A 16,978-nucleotide genomic window follows, 5' to 3' on the forward strand; every position below is an offset into this window, starting at 1 on the left:
GGTGTTCCAACCAGACTGAGCCTATGTCACTTCATATTCAAGGAGTGGTTGGGGTTTACTTCTCACATAATGCCACTCAGGGATGAGTGAGGCTGGTCACTCTCATCTTAAATGTCAAGACCAACATGCCTAGCCCTGGGCTCCTATGTTTCTCATGGGGCAACACAGGAGTAGATGATGTATGTATAAGTAAGAGAGTATACCCATCAGCATGAGATGCGACAATCCTATTGTCTAACACTTGTGTTGCAAGCAGCTTTTTATTTTCTGTGGCACAGAAGGGGAGGGAGAAGATTGTACTTGGAACATTCTATTGTAAATAATTTCCAGACACCAAAAGCTTTGCTTTAGATCTGTCCACCCCATGCAAACAGGAAACACTGGATTTGGATGATGATTATGACGATAATGATAGAATAGCCACCATAAAATCCAGGAATCTCTTTGTGGTGAGTCTGAGTTGTGTTCTCATAGTTTATCACACTGAGTTTGTGTTTCAAGCATTGTTTCGCTATAATACTGTAGTTTAGAGATACATTCATGAAAAACACAGCAGGGTGCATGTACACTCATGAAGTGGAGTATAGTTTCTGCTCACATGCTTATCCTGCCTCAGGCTAAAAGGTAGATGCACTCAGGCTGTAACACTGTATGATGTGGTGGTTTAAAACTTGTTTCAGACTCACAGGTAACAGCAACATCAAATTTTGCTTCTTATGCAGTGTGATAAAAGTTGGGACTACCACCTTAACACGGTCTTTGTTCATTGTGAATCCTTGGCTGTGACTTCTCTCTGGCCAGGGGTAGGATTAGGGGGTGAGCAGAAACTATAGCTCACAAGTGTAATTTCAAACTGAGGGATGGTAAAGTACATCACAGAAAATACAGACAGATGTATCTTAACCATACTGATTAGGTTTGCTGAACTTGTTACTGTGACAGTAACCATGATTTGACTTTTACTTAATACTGTATAATACTAACAAGGCTTATTTTTGCTGTACAGGGAAAGTTTACCTACCATTTCTAGTATTTGTTGAAGTACATTGAGGTGTTAATACTAGAACAGTTAACTTTCAGTGGAAAAGTTGTTTATATTCAGTTCAATCAGAAAATAGATTATTACATATTCTTCAGCAAACCCCTGTGTTCAATCACTCAGGCAAATCAGAACTGTCTCATTTTCCAAGGATACTGCCAGATGAGGTAATGTTGAAGATAAACACTACAGAAATGTGGAATCCAAAGATTTATTTTCATCTTTGGTCCCTCTCATCTAACAAGGTATTCATCAGGAGACTGAATGACATCAAGAATTCTCTAGTGTTTTTGCTACACACTTGTTCTCACTGACTTCATCTGCCATTCTCTTAGAAGCTGCCTGACCCATTTTCTACAATTACTATCTCACTATTTTTGTTACTTTACACAGTAGAGTCCTATTTTCATGCGTTTTATGCATGTCTCAGTACTATCATTAAAGTACTGTACTGGTGTACACAATACTGTGTTGGTCTTATGAATTACTGTAAACCAGTAACTTTATAATAATTCAGTATCATGAAAAGTTTTATTACAATATGGTATGCTGAAAGCACATAGGTTTACCATATGTTTTAGAATTTGCACAGAATACAAAATATACTATAATGATTGTTGTGAAGAAAGTTTTGATATAATCAACCTGATGCTTGGAATCAGAAAATGTCACTGACAGAAGAAGTGCAATTCTGTAAGGGACATTAAAAAAAAATATATATATATATATATATATATTTGGCTGCGCAGTACTTGGCAGGCTTGTTATACAGCTTCCTTGAAAAGGGTCAGTCCCATTATTATGGAAACCATTTAGATACCATTTTGTAGATGTAAGTTAATCATCATCATCATCATCATCTAAATTTAGTATTAAGTTTGGGTGCCAGCATCCTGAATGTATAATAGTGTGATTTATAAGGTTCTGTCCAACAGAAAAAAAAATATGTGATTTGTTATGCAATGCACTATATTTTTAATGGTTAGCAGTATATAAATTTTTATGATATCAAATGGAGGTATATACTGTTTATATTATATAATATTTTCAAAGAATATAGAAGTTACTGAACAGTATGTAAGAAAATATGAAATAGTGTTTTATCAAGTCCATGTGTTCTCTGTACAAGCACTGTAACCTCAAATCACATTTCATGTTGCAAAAGTACTGTATGAATGATCTTGATGTAGTGTACTATAATCTATTTTGCTGTATCATAGCCTAGAGTCTGACCCCGACATGCAGAAGAGGGTATAATGGGACTGGCTATTTTTTTTTATTGCTACATAATTTCTTTGGTGTGTTTTTGAATGGTGTGTTGGGATGGTAAACATATAAACTAATTGCACAACTGACCCTATGTTTTATATAGAATGCTATGTGTCTTTACCTGCTCTAAGTACAGTACAATGTTTATGATTAATAATAATAAAATAGTTTCCTCCTATGTGGCTGTGTTACATGACAGGGATGGCAACACCAAGCACAGTGCCTAAAAAAACGCACCCTTTATTCATATTTACCTTCTGAAACATAAAGGTTGGAAAATATTCTCCAGCAACTTTTTATGTATATGTGAGTGTGTGTATATGTGTGTTGTTTGCTGTTAATAAAGCATACACATGGAACTTATAGAATAAATGAAGTACATTGGACATTCAAAAGGATCTGCTTTAGAAAAAATATGAAAGCAAACAGCAACAGTACTCACTGAGAAACCACTGATTAACTAGGTAAATATATATATATATATTTTTTAAGGCATTGTGCACCATCCCACTCCTCAAAAGCAGTACAAGAAGCTAACATCAGAGAAAACTACACAGAATATTGTACAAATCTAACCAAGCAATAGGTGCAATAATTTACAAAGGCACTCACCCTACCCTCAGGTGAGAGAGGTCAGGACGATGATGATGAAGATTTACAAGGCTAATATAATCATTACTTTTGCAGAATACACAATCTGTTGTACAAGAATGTCATCTATACAGTGGTGGAAGTTGGAAATTTTGCTGCCACATATGTCAGTAGATAATTAGAAATGTCACTTTGATAACTGAGCATGATCAGTATTTCTGTAGTTACATCTTGTACTGTATTTGTTTGGTAACACTGTTAAATGCCAAACAGAGGACTTGTATAAATAATGTTAGTGTTTCTTGTGATGTTCTGATAAAAGTATATAAGTATTTAGACAAATGAATAGTTTGTATAGTACTGCACTGTACTCTGTAAGTAAAACTGTTTTATGTTGAACACATATGTGGCCACAATCATAAACCAAATCTCCACCTGTCCAAACAGTGCAGCAATAGAACTAGTCCCATAAGAAACATCCCTGAGGAACTTCCCAAAGTTCATTTTGATAGCATGTGATACAGCCATCATCACTCATGGGAGCAGTACCAGCACAAAATTCATCTACTAACAACCCATTCTGCCTTCACTGTAATGCTGCCTGTTATAATACAGCACTTATACTGTACTTGCCTTGTTTACCTCATTCGCACCGCACAGACACTCCAGTGCATCCTCTAAAAAGGTTCCTGGGAACATCCAGCTGAAATGAACATATTTCTGTAGCTACTTGTGTTCATGTGTACAGAAGCCAGAGAACAGTGTTTCATGTTCCCTCCTGACATAAACCCAAGCATCTGAGGAATACCACTGACTACTGTACTGACACAGAGGTAGAGGTAGAGCACAGCACCTTTTGCAGTGTGCTAATGATTCATATCTTACATCATTTAGTGTGAGATGCTGGACTACAGTAGCATTCTGAGGGTCAGATCTCACTGAAAGTTAGTACTTTGTAGATGCCATGTTCAGCCACCTTTGTTTGTAGCTAGAATGATTTGCTGCACACAGGTGTATTCCCAATTTATTATTTCTTAAGCATCAAGGGCACATAACCCATCACCTCAAGCACTCTCCCCCTTTACAAAAATATATATAAAATAAATTATTTGCACTATTTTAAAATAACCTACACCACTCAGAAACATGGAGCTACATCCTCCCTCCATCTCCCAACCACACTCAAATGCTACTTCACTCCAAAATATCTTCATCTGAATATTTTTCATCAGTTTCCATCTAAAGCATTCACCCCTAACACATACCATACTGCATGTAAAGAATGAATGCATTGCCTTTGTCAGTAACAGTAAAACACTAGAGTCTAAAAGCCTGCTCCTCATACAGCACAACACTAGAGTCAAAAACCTACTCCTCATGCAACACAACACCAGAGTAAAAAAGCTTACTTCTCATGCAACACAATACCAGGGTCAAAAAGCCCAGTCCTCATCCAACACAACACTAGAGTCAAAAAGCCCACTCCTCATGCAGCACAACACTAAGAGTCAAAAAGCCTACTCCTCATGCAGCATAACACTAGAGTGAAAAAAATCTATTCCTCATGCAGCATAAAGCAGATAGTGACCATATACAGTATACCTTTCACACCAGACAAAGAATCCTTTAATTTGTTTGGTTAGGGACTGTGAAATAGTGACAGAAGTTCTAGTGTTATGTATGTGGTCTGACAAATCAAGGACCACACAAACCAAAATCTACGTAGGGTGGACCATACGAGGTGATGTAACAAAAAAATCTGCGGAAATCACTATATGTGCAGTGATGCAAACGAAAACAGTAGCCTTGACAGCAATGTGTGTGCGCTAATCAGCACACCAGGCAGCATGTGTCTACCTCCCGCAAATGTCAGTAGGGGGTTAAGGTTTTTGTTCTCCTCCCCTTATGTAAATTTTTGTAAGTACAGTGCTCGTCAGAAGTATCGAGCGCCTATGACGGCACGCAATACTTTTGGCGAAAAAAGAATCACCTGTTTTTGGTACTAAAAATTGAGCCAGATGTTGGGGCGCTAGCATGACATCACGGGAGCTTGAGGCCTTACTGCGTGCTGGTTGGCTCCCGCCTCAGTTGCCTACGGGCTGCGTGAGAGAGAGGAACTCCGCCGCTCCTCCCTCTCCTTGTGCCATTTTTTACTTAGTGTCCCGCAGTGGTTCAGCTTTCGCCACTTTGTTATGGCCCCTACCCGTGAACTTTTGAGTGAAATCATATCCCAGATCATTGCTCTAAAGGAGGCAGGCCACCCCACGAAGGAAATTAGTGAATTGGTTGGTGTGGCTTGATCGACAGTGCGTAGGTGGTGCGCCCATTTTCGAGTGGAAAATAGTGGTGACGTTCCCACAAAGAAACCGCGGTCTGGTAGGCCCAGGAAAACTTCCCCGAGGTCTGTTAATGTTTTAAAACGTGCAGTGGAGTCTAATCCTCGTGTGAGTGCAAGGAAAATTAAGGAGAGCAACCCGGAAGTGTTTGGTGAGGTTTTGTCTCGAAGTGTCCATGAACTTGGTTACAAAAGTCACAGGCCTGTGAGAAAGCCTCTTCTTACATGTTACCAGCGACTTCGTAGGCTTGCCTTTGCTAACAAGTACCTTAACTGGGGTGAGGAGCAATGGTCGTCAGTGTCTTGGTCTGATGAGGCAATGTTTAGTGTTACCTGTAATCGTGGAGCACGGGTGTACCGGCGCAAAGGTAGTGACCCACTTGACCCCCGTTACGTGGAGAGCACAGTTAAACACCCTGATTCACTCATGGTATGGGCTTGTTTCTCTGGTAAAGGTTTGGGGAAGCTTGTTGTGCTTCCCAAGAACTGCAGAGTGAATCGGGACATTTATCTGGAGCTTCTTTGTGATCATTTACCCGAGTCCTTCGAGCTTACAGGTGCACGAGTGTTTCAGCAGGACGGTGCACCTGCTCATAAAGCCAAATCGGTCACCAATTGGCTTCGTGACTGCAAGGTATCATTCATGAAAGACTGGCCAGTATAGCCCAGACCTCAACCCGATAGAAAACCTCTGGTACCTCATAAAGAAGAATCTCCAAGGGAAGGACATGAGCTCTCTGCCTAAGCTGGAAGCAGCCATTCGTGACTCCTGGGACAAAATACCCCTCCAGCACCTCAGGAACCTCGCCCTTTCACTTCCACGACGTCTCAGGTCCGTGAAGAAGCGTAAAGGATACCCTACCAAGCATTAAAGGTAAATAAAATGCATTATTTATATGTTTTTTCAATGTTGAAAGGTTTGTTTCATAGGAGGGACGCAGGGCGCTCAATACTTGTGATGAACACTGTATATTTATATTCCTCATGCCTTTAAACTGCATTATAACATGGTGATATGGTTAAGTATAGTATTGATGACAAGACACAACAAGAAGCAGTGCCAAGGCACAGCAAACCCATCCCTGGCAGTCATTTTTGTGCTGACGTATAAACACAACAAGAGATATAGTCAAAGGTGTCACATATCAAAGCTGGAGTAAATCAGGTGAAAATTGATGATTTTATGCCCACTTGCAATTTTAGGCCTGACCCACCTGACAATGACCCCCCTACTGCTAACTGGGGGGAGACCTCCCTGATGTAATGAGGCAAGTTATAGGATGCAGATTTAGGATGCATCTTTATGTTTTGGTCTCATGTCGATATGACGAATTTTAAAGGAGTTAAGGCGAAAAAACGTGTGTGTGTGTGTGTGTGTGTGTGTGTGTGTGTGTTACATTTTGGGGGCCTATAGCCTAAGCCTTGGCCCATTTTCGCCCAAAATTTAATCAGGTGATCAGAAGGTCATAGCCCATCGTCCCTGTAATTTTAGTCAAAATCACACAAGTAGTTTTTGAGTAAAGTTGTTAACAGACAGACAGACAGATATACAAACAGACAAACTGAGTGAAAAAAATACCCATCCCCGAGCCCCTCTGGGTTGGGGATGGGTAATAAAGATGAGTATAAAAGTTGTGGCATTGGTTATGATGTAGTGACTTAATTTACTTCCTACCCTACATTTGAATCATAATCCATACATAACAGTTTAGGAGTGTATGGAGCATTCCACCCACATCTGGTACATCACACCTATACTAACTTGTGTTTAGGATTTTGTTTAGTTTTAGGAAAATCCATGGTTACTTAAAAAATGATACTTATATACTTAAATGTAGATGATGTAGTGCACTAAAACATCCAAATAAAATTTACAGGGAAAGAGAGTTAAATCATGTGCTTTGACAGATAATGAATCTGAAAAAGAAAATATGAAAATGAAAGAAGATTGACAGTGACATGAGCAAAAGAGAAGTCTATCATGAATGAAGAGATATGGTATCTCTAGTTCAGCAGTAGGTCAGGGGAGAGGGAGGCCACCACTGTATTCGCATATGTTGCAGAGTTGGGACTAATTACAGCCAGTAAGTTGAAAGTTTTCCCAACACTTACCTGACGTGTACCTAAAACTTGCTAGCTTAATAAAAATTTCTCTTCACTCTTTCTCATTTCTGTTTGATTAATGTCCAGCAACATGATCTAGAAACATGATTATCCAATCTGATATTTTCTTCACGAATTCCAAGAAACTACCATACCTAATGCAGGAAACATTTTCATTCATTTACGTGTTTATGCGACTACTAATGATGCCTTTAGATCTGAATGGGCTATCGCCTCCAAGTGATGGCCTGTGCAAATTGCTACCCTTTTTGTTTTTATTTTTTTAGTCTGCTGCAATTATTGCTTTAACCTTTAGTTCTGAAGTAAGGCGACTACCACAAGTTTCATCAACAGGTGTTGTGCTGTATTTATTTTCAGTGTTTTTCAGATAGTAGCATGATCCAAGGTAACTCCATCCTACCAGACAACTTTTGATGTACCTAGTGGTGAAGAAATGTGCAAGCTACAGAAGTACTGGATAGATGTAGGGCCAACTGGGCTTTGCAAGTGGACCACCACATGGAGCTTTGCTAATGAAGCATCATATGGGGCTTCACTAGTGATGCACCTTGCATGTGGAAATGCTTAGGTAGCTACAGTAAAGCTTTGCTGGAGGGAAGAACTATGTATGTAAAAACCTTCTAGGTGTGACTAAATGATCAGGCCACTCTTAAGAGCTGCTGGCACACGTAAAATGTTAATTTAAATTTAGCAATAATAATTTTATTTGGCTATATTTTCTAGGAATTTCATGACTTTTACTCCACCTCTCTTTGCAAATGTTTATCAGACTGGTCCTCCAGACAGGCTTCTGTTGCACTCTAGTCTTTGTTACTGTCAAAACAATGTTTTTAGTGGCAAGATTTCAGTGTTTGAAGTTGCAGTAACTGGTGTGAGTTAACACTAGGATGGGTGGGGTCATGTGTTTGATACCTGACTCACAAACAGCTGCTTGAGCGACATGGGCATATGACCTGATGTGACATCATGGAGAATATGAATTCTTCTATGATATTCATAACAGCAACATGTAACTTCCTGGTACAAGCAACATACTGTGCCACAATGGTATATATTTTGGGTTTGTAAGGCACTCCAATTGGACTGAGCCTGTGCAGATTTACATCCAGGGGGTGGTTGGGGTTTATTGCTCACGTAATGCCACTCAGGGATGAGTGAGGCTGGTCACTCTCATCTTCAATGTCAGGACCAACTTGCCTAGCCCCCAGGCTCCTATGCTCCTAATGGGGCAACACAGGATTAGATGATGAATGAATGAATGGATAGATAGTTATAACTTAGCTCCCAAGAATGTGCTAATAGGTCATTCCAGTTCCACACTGGAAAGAGGCTTAGCAGGAGTGGCTTCATATAGATGCAGAAGGTTCTCGACTTGTGGGTACTCTCTGATGTTGATCCCATCTTGCAGATGGCTTTGATATATACCAATTCTTAACTGTGTTATGATAAGTGTAATGTAGCGTGCTCTGTGTGCTACCCTTACATGATGATCAATCACCTGATTTACTTGAGCTGCATTTCATCCACAGGTATTCATCACCAAGGTTTACTTTCAAGGATTTCCCATTTATGCCTGAAACTCTCTCTCATCATACACTTTGTTAAAAAAAACATGGGGGGGAGGGGATATCTGTGACATACAAATAAGCTACAAGATAATAATTTTGCTTGAGTGCAGATAGTTGAGAGCCTTGTGTTCTGCTTCAAGAAATCAGTTGTTACCAGAAGTAATAGTGTACCGTACATAGGTATACGATGTCACTGGAAATATAAATGCTTTCTCAAAACTTGCAATTTGCAGCTTCATTACAGACACTGAACATCTTACCATTAAGAAGTCAGGAGTATCCACGTAATTCCCACAAACTGTAAAGCTGCCTGACTGCAGCTCATATCATTTGATAGTAGTGTGACACATTCTACATACAGTCATTATCTTCCACATCTGACCAAAATAATCCATAATTGTGTGTCTGCACTGCAGATAGAAGTACTGTTTGGGCAATTTTCATGAGTTACCAATATGGTATTCTCTCAAGTTTAGACTTTGTAACAGTAATTTCAGCTGTGAGGGGTAGGTGAGCTGCATAAATTTAGCTCGGATACTGTTAGTGTATGTTCAACCATGTTATGTGTAGGCTGCAGTTGGTTTGCTTCCATCTGACAGAATTGGGCTGCTCGCACAACTTAAATGATATGTGGTGGTTGCATGAGATGTGATGAAGCTTAGTTATGAAGAAGAAATAAGTCACACTGGCTGATAATGAATATCAACACTCCAGTCTGACTACACTTGGACATAAATCAAGTTGAAAGGAGTTGGGAGTATGTCAGATATAAATAAACTGACTATATTGATATTGTTAGCATAATAAAGGTACATACAGTACTTTCATCCACTAATAAGTCACAAAGATATATACAGTAACTGCTGGACAAAATTTTGCTTTAGCAGAAAAACTGATCGGTTACATGCAGGAAAGTAATATTTTAATATATAATGAAATGTGAAACTTGGCTTAGAGTAACCATATCAATGTTATCAGTACTGTAGCTAAATAATAAAAGTACAATACAGTACAGAATGTGCCTTTGCAAAGTACATCTTACGAAGGGTCCCATTAGCTTTTTACCCTTTTATCTTGCTAGACATGTTAATGTCAGGCAGTTGTGTTCAACCAATAGAAATTGTAATTAGTCAGAGGTTTATAACTTCTCATTGATTATTTATTTATTTATTTATTTTTTAGTGAACTATTTAATTTTGGCTAACAACACATGATTTTGTTCAGCTGAGGACATTTCTAGATATGAAAGAGTTAAGCTTATGGTAATCCTGAGTTGGATATGGTATCCTGCACTAAAGGATGAACATTTTTCACTCCATCCATCTAAGGCCAAAAGAGCAGTGGAAACTCTTTAGCAAGAGCAGTAATGTGCTCTGTTGGTTCAGTGAACTTATGAATGTCTCCATTAAGATTCAAATCACCATTTCCTCACAAAATTTACAGTAACAACTGTTTTTTTACACTATTTCCATGCTGACTGAAATGTTCGCTCTTTCACCAACATCACTGCCATAGGACTGTGTGGCATGTGCTGTCAGAAGAACTGCAGAAGGAATCCTGTTTCTGTAGTGGTACAGTAATCTGAAAAATATACTTCATGTTATTCAGCTGAGGCAGAAAGACTATCAAAGAAATTCAAAATTTTCAGTGGGATGATATTGGACTTATCAAAGAATGCTGTGAAGAATATCAACTGGTCACACATAAGAAGTTAATGGAAGTGTATTGAGTATGCCTTGAGACTGTTCCCTGTACTTCAGTTTCAGGGACAGAAGTGTAAAATATTGTACTGTATTATGTTGTGATCAGAATCTTTGCCCCAGAGTTTAGCAAATGTCTTTATGACTGGAATGGTTTGAAAAGTAAATTTAAGTAAGACTAAACTGAGAGTTATTGAGAGAAAGTTACTTTCCATGTGATGCTCATGTGAATGGAAAGAATCAGTTTAGCTGAAAGATTTTATGTACAGTACCTGTATATGGTTACATTAACAAAAAAGAAAGGTCAGAATGTAAAGAAAGTGAAGCACAGAGTGACTCAAAACAGAAAGGTGGCTATGATTTGATGGCACTGATACAAAATGAAGGACTGAGTATAGAGACTGCAAGAGGATAGCATGATGGTGTGCCAGCACCCACATTAATGTATGGACATGAGACACTGGTATAGCATGTGTGTGAAAAGTCAGCAATGAGACTTAAAGAAAGTGTTAGCTGTTTAGTGTGGGTAGGATGAGAAAGATCCATGTCATATATACGGAAGATACAGGTGTAAGAGAGTATGCTTACTGTTGAAGGTATAGTTATACAAAGAGAATAAATGTGCCTCAGAAAGTTCGTGAAAATAGCACAGTATGGAGCATGTGCGTTGATCTGAATGTGGGAAGAGGCATGGTAGGCCAACAAGGTTTATAAACATGGTAATTGAGTGTGTGAGAAAGCTATGTATGGAGGCTAAGGACCTGACAAGGGAATGAAATGGATAATGATGCATGTATGGAAATGAACATGACACTCGTCTGACAACTCTGTTTTAACTTGGTAGCATTTCCTACCAACAAATTTAAGTGAATTGCATCTTTAGTAGGCTAACTGGTCAGCAACAGGATCGGCAATATGGACATGTGCATTATGGAAGACATGGAGTCTATGGAAAAAAATGTCTTATGGTTGACACTCTCCTCAGAGTCACACCTATACCCTCCCCCTCCACGCCAGCCCTAACCACCTCAAACTGCCCTTTTAATACCAGGCAATTATAAACACAATTAAAAACCAACAGTAAGTAAACCATCACCCACCCCACACCATCTCTCAAACCACATCATCACCCAAACCACATCATCACCCAGACCACATCATCACCCAAACCACATCATCACCCAGACCACACCATTACCCACACCATCATCCCAAACAATCACCCCACACTATCATTCAGGCCACATTATCACCCAGACCACATCATAACCCAGATCACATCATAACCCAGATCACATCATCAACCAGACCACATCATCACCCAGACCACATCATCACCCAGACCACACTATCACCTACAGCATCACCCCATACCATCAATCACACCACACCATTGAGCCTCTGCATAATGTGGCCCACTCTGTGGGATATATGTCCATGCAGTGGCAGGAAGTATCATTCAACCGCATTTGGATCCATGTTCAACACTGTGGTGCATCTATATGAATTGTGGGAACTTTAGGAACAAACCAACTGCTCACCATGTTACATGCAATCAGCATTATGATGAGTACCTGTTTAAAGAAAGTGCACATATGATCTGTTTGTTTGAAGTGAAGCAAGGAATCTGAAGGTTTCAATGATATGTGAATGACTGAGCCCATTTCACTGGAAGAATATGATAATTCTTGAACTTTCTTAAATTTTGTTTCTGGACCCATCTTCTAAATTTTACAGGCATTAGGGCTGGGATGATTATGGTGATGATTTAGATTACTCAACCAGCAACACATTAATGCAGATATCTGCCCAACTTTTGAGCCAGAATTACTTGCACTTTAGACTAATTGTACTTGTAATGGAATACCTGATATGACATCTTACACAGCAATGGTTTGGCTGCAGTACAAAAATTATACAGATGTAATACTTTGCATCAGCATAATCATTTCTGTAGTTATTCTGCAGTAATATCCAATAAATCTGATAAGACAACATAGCAAACTGATGATTTTCAAATTGTTCTTGCAGTAAAATACAAAAAACTGATTTCTTGTACGGTAAAGTATTTATTAATTTGAGAGGGGGACCTAATAAATCATGGTACTCTTACAACTGTTTCTCAAAAATAAACACTGTAATAACTTGCATTAAGATTTTAGTTCCATTTATCACTAAATTTGCATCCAGTGTAACATTCTCTGGGGTGTATTTACTCTCAAATACTACATCTACTGTATAATGTATATGTACTGTATAATATCTTGTGAAAATGCAGAACATATGTAATGGCTGAAAACAAGCTTGACTATTTAAAACAAAGCTGTACAGAATTCTGTGATTACAGTTGTTATGGCCCCAGACTCACTGAACATGAATCTGGTACACTATTGGCTGATGTTGCCCTTGTTTTGCAATCCACCAACCTCCCTTTGGGTGAGTGGGAGGAATTAAGGGATATAGGTGTAACTACTGCCAGGTTTGCACCCATGCCACCATGTGATGTAGGGTGGTGCTATTTTTTTGACTCTTTAAAAATATTATCTTCTTACCCCTTAATTTTGTTTGAAAATAAAAAAAAAAAAAAAAATCATGCAAAATGTGAGTGAATTTGGTGAACATTTACTGGTAGCTCAACAACACTGATGCATCTAATAGTAGTTCTGCATAGGGTATTCTTGTATACAGACCCATATCACTGTACCTATGTGAACTACAGTTCGCCAGGTCATATTATTGAATCATGAATCACCTTGTACTGTACAGTATGTTGACTGATGACGTAAGCCTGGCACAATATAGTTGTACATGATACTGCAATGTTCAGTGTAAATTCTGAATCATAATTTCCGGTGTCATTAAATTTCCATCCGCTGAGTTGCTTGGACATGCTGACATCATCTTTGTCCCATGTACTTGTAATTCAGCACTGTGATTCCCAGGCTGCCACATCCGCCCAATAAAGAGGGGCGCAAACCTGGGAGTAGCTCCCCAGGAGGCTGCCCTATCAATGGGTGTATAATGGCAGGGCAGTTACAGTGCGAAGGCACGCTTGGAGGGAGTCCCTGTAGCTGTCCTGGCAGGGTGCCCCAAGGCCACTACCACAGCCACTGGTCAAGCTTGGTGGGCTAGGGGTCTCGGATTCACTGCCTGGGTCTGGGACTGTGCAGTGGGTGGGGCCTGTGGCATGTTTCTCCCCTTTATTATTTACTGGTTATGACCAAGTTAAAGAATAAAATCCAGCGCAAGCCTGAGGACACTAAATCACCCAGGGGGATCAGAGTGGTGTCATGAAATATAGGACGTTTGAGGGGTAAAGCGAAGGAAAAGGTTGAGGCATTGAGTAGGAGCTGAGTGGACGTGGGATGTGTGCAGGAAGTCCAGTATAGGGGAGGATCAATCAGATTGACTGCTGAGAGGGATTGTTATTATAAATTGTTTTGGCAGGGTAGGACAGATTGGTGTGGGTGTGTTGGCTGGGGAGAAATGGGTGGACTATGTCATGAATGTTATGCAAGTAGGTGAAAGGATTAATAGCAGTGAAAACTTTGTTCAGTAGGATTAAGTTTGCTTTTATATTGGCGTATACTCCACTGGCAGGCTTGGATGAGGTAGAGAAGGATAGATTTTGGGATGACTTAATACGTGTAGTAAGTGGTATGGGGGATGATGAGATTGTAGTTTTGGGTGGGGATTAAGGTCATGTAGATACAGCAGCTCGAGGATATATGAAGGAATACATGAGGGACGCGCATATGGCACAAAAAATGAGGAAGGAGAACGGATACTCGGGTTTGGAAAGGCAATGAACATGACTGTGTGCAACCCACATTTTTTGAAAGAGCAGGTTGAGTAAGGTTGAGTAAGGATGGAACTTTGGGGGATGAAGTACGTGAAAGGGTACAGCAGGGAAGGAAGGTTGTTGGCACACTGAAAGCAGTGATGAGAAATAGGGAGGTGAGTATGGAAGTTAAGAAGTCACTGCATGATGGTATTGTGATCCCTACCCTGACGTATGGAAGCGAGGCGTGGACCTTGCAAGAGGGGAACAAATCAAGAGTGAGAGCAGTGGAAATGAGTTACTTGAGAGGAGCATGTGGAGTGACATGGAGGGACAGGTTGACGAATGAAGAAGTGAAGGAACGTTGTGGGGTAGATGTGGATGTGGTTGAAAAGATTAGGAGAAATACACTGAGGTGGTTTGGACATGTGGAGAGGATGGAGAATGAAAGACTGACTAAGAGGGTGTATGTAGGTGAGGTGGAGGGAGGGAGAGGGAGAGGTAGACCGAGGATGAGGTGGAGGGATGGAGTTGAGAGGTATATGAGGGAGGGGGGAGTGAGTTGGGGGGAGGGGAGTCAAATGGTGGGTGACAGAGTGACTTGGAGGCGTTTTGTCTGCGGCCACCCTTTGCGGGATTAGGGCGTCGGGCTATAGATAGATAGATAGATAGGTTGAGTACATACAAGTTTGGGGAAATAGCAGCCAGATAGACTATATCTTGGTCAGGATGGCTGATAGGAGGTTAATGAGGGATGTTAAAGTTATTGGGAGCAAGGAGTGTGTGCAACAACAAAAGTTATTGATATGTGACATGGTGACATGTAGAGGTGTATCGTATGTAGGACTGCTGGGCCTTGGGAGCAGGCTGTGAAGCCTATGCCCAGAGTCGGGGTGGGGGGGTGCGGGGGTGGGGGGAGATAAAACTTAAGGAGTGGGTGATGACAAAGAGGGCCTATGTACCTAGGAGGAAAATACAAAAGCTGAAAAACCAAGCAGTAAGGAATGCCTTCTATAGGGAGACGAGACTGGTGGCTGAACAGGGAGGCATTGATAGAGGTGTAAATGAATAGTAGAGAGCCCTCAAGAGCAACCTCCTGAGAGTTACTGATTCAGTGCGTGGATGGACAAGGGACCCCCCCCCCCAAGACATAAAGTAACATGGTGGTGGGATGAGGGTGTAGAAGTTGCAGATAAGGAAAAATGAAGGCTCCTCCAAGAATGGAAGAAGGGTGTAACAAAGAGGAATACTTGGCTGCCAAGCTTAGGGCTAGAAAACAGGTTCACAGGGCAAAGTCTAAGTCACAGAGATTTGATAACCTAAATCGTGTGGAAAGGAAGAATATGATATTTATGGTGGCAAATCAGATGAAGAGGGAGAATAGGGACATCATAGCAGTGTGTGAAGAATGATGAAGGAAGGGTAGTGGTGAACAGTGGGGATATTAAAGATGCACGGAGAGAGCATTACAGCTGGTTGTTGAATGAGGAGAGTGACTGGAGCAGAAAAGTTTTGGAGCCAGCAGATCCAGTGTTTGGCCCTTGGACTTTGATTGACGCTGCAACTGTAAGCAGGGCAATAAGCAGGATGCAGATGGGGAAGGAAGCAGGTGTGTCTAGGTTGACTGCTGAAATGTTGAAAGCCTCAGGAGATACAGGAGAGTGACTTGTCTCTGGCTTGATAAATACAGTTATATGAGTGTGTTGTCTCAGATGCTTGGCTGAAAAGTGTAATTGTAAATGCGTACAAGGGGAAGACTAACGCCCTGGAAACAAGAAATTATAGAAGCATAAAGCTTTTAGACCAGATAATGATAACGGAGAGAGTTCTAGAAAGTATGATTATAGGAAGAGTGAATACCGAGATGCAGTTTGGGTTTATGCCAGACAAAGGGATCACTGATGCCATATTCACTGTCCGACACCTGCAGGAAAAATATATAGGAAAGAAAAGGGAACTGTACTTTGTTTTTGGTGTGGAGAAGGCCTTTGACAATGTCCCCAGAGAGGTGGTGAAGTGGGCCATGAGAAAGCTTGGAATCGAGGAGTGGTTGGTTAGGGTCGTTATGGCCATGTACGTGGGTGCTCGCACCCAGGTAAGGGTGAAAGGAGATTTGAGTGATAAGTGTTCTGTGAATGTTGGTGTGTGCTAAAAGTCAGTTTTCAGCCCCTTGTTTATCATGGTATTTGAACTCCTCTCACGTGACTTCAGGAACGGACTCCTGTAGGAGATGTTGTATGATGATGATTTGGTGTTGACTGCAGAAAATGAAAGAGAGGCGGAGAAAAAAATTAGGAAGAGGAAGATGGTACGGGACACAAGGGCTTACGAGTAAATGCTGATAAAACAAAAATGATGGTATCTAGAGCTGGTGGCGGTACTGTCAAAGAAGGGGGAGAGTGGCCATGTGCGATTTGCCACAAGGGTGTGGGAAGTAGTTCCATCTTGTGCAGTGTTTGTGATAAGTGGGTGCATCAGAGATGTAGTGGTATTAGAGGCAGACTGCGAGATAACGCTGATTTCATGCGTGCGGTGTGTCGGGGAGAGCAGGTGGAGATTGCCTGGCGTGAA

The sequence above is a fragment of the Coenobita brevimanus genome, chromosome 91, assembly GCF_032717465.1.
Source record: "Coenobita brevimanus isolate Jiangsu-jjx chromosome 91, ASM3271746v2, whole genome shotgun sequence".
NCBI classification, from domain to species: Eukaryota; Metazoa; Arthropoda; class Malacostraca; order Decapoda; family Coenobitidae; genus Coenobita; species Coenobita brevimanus.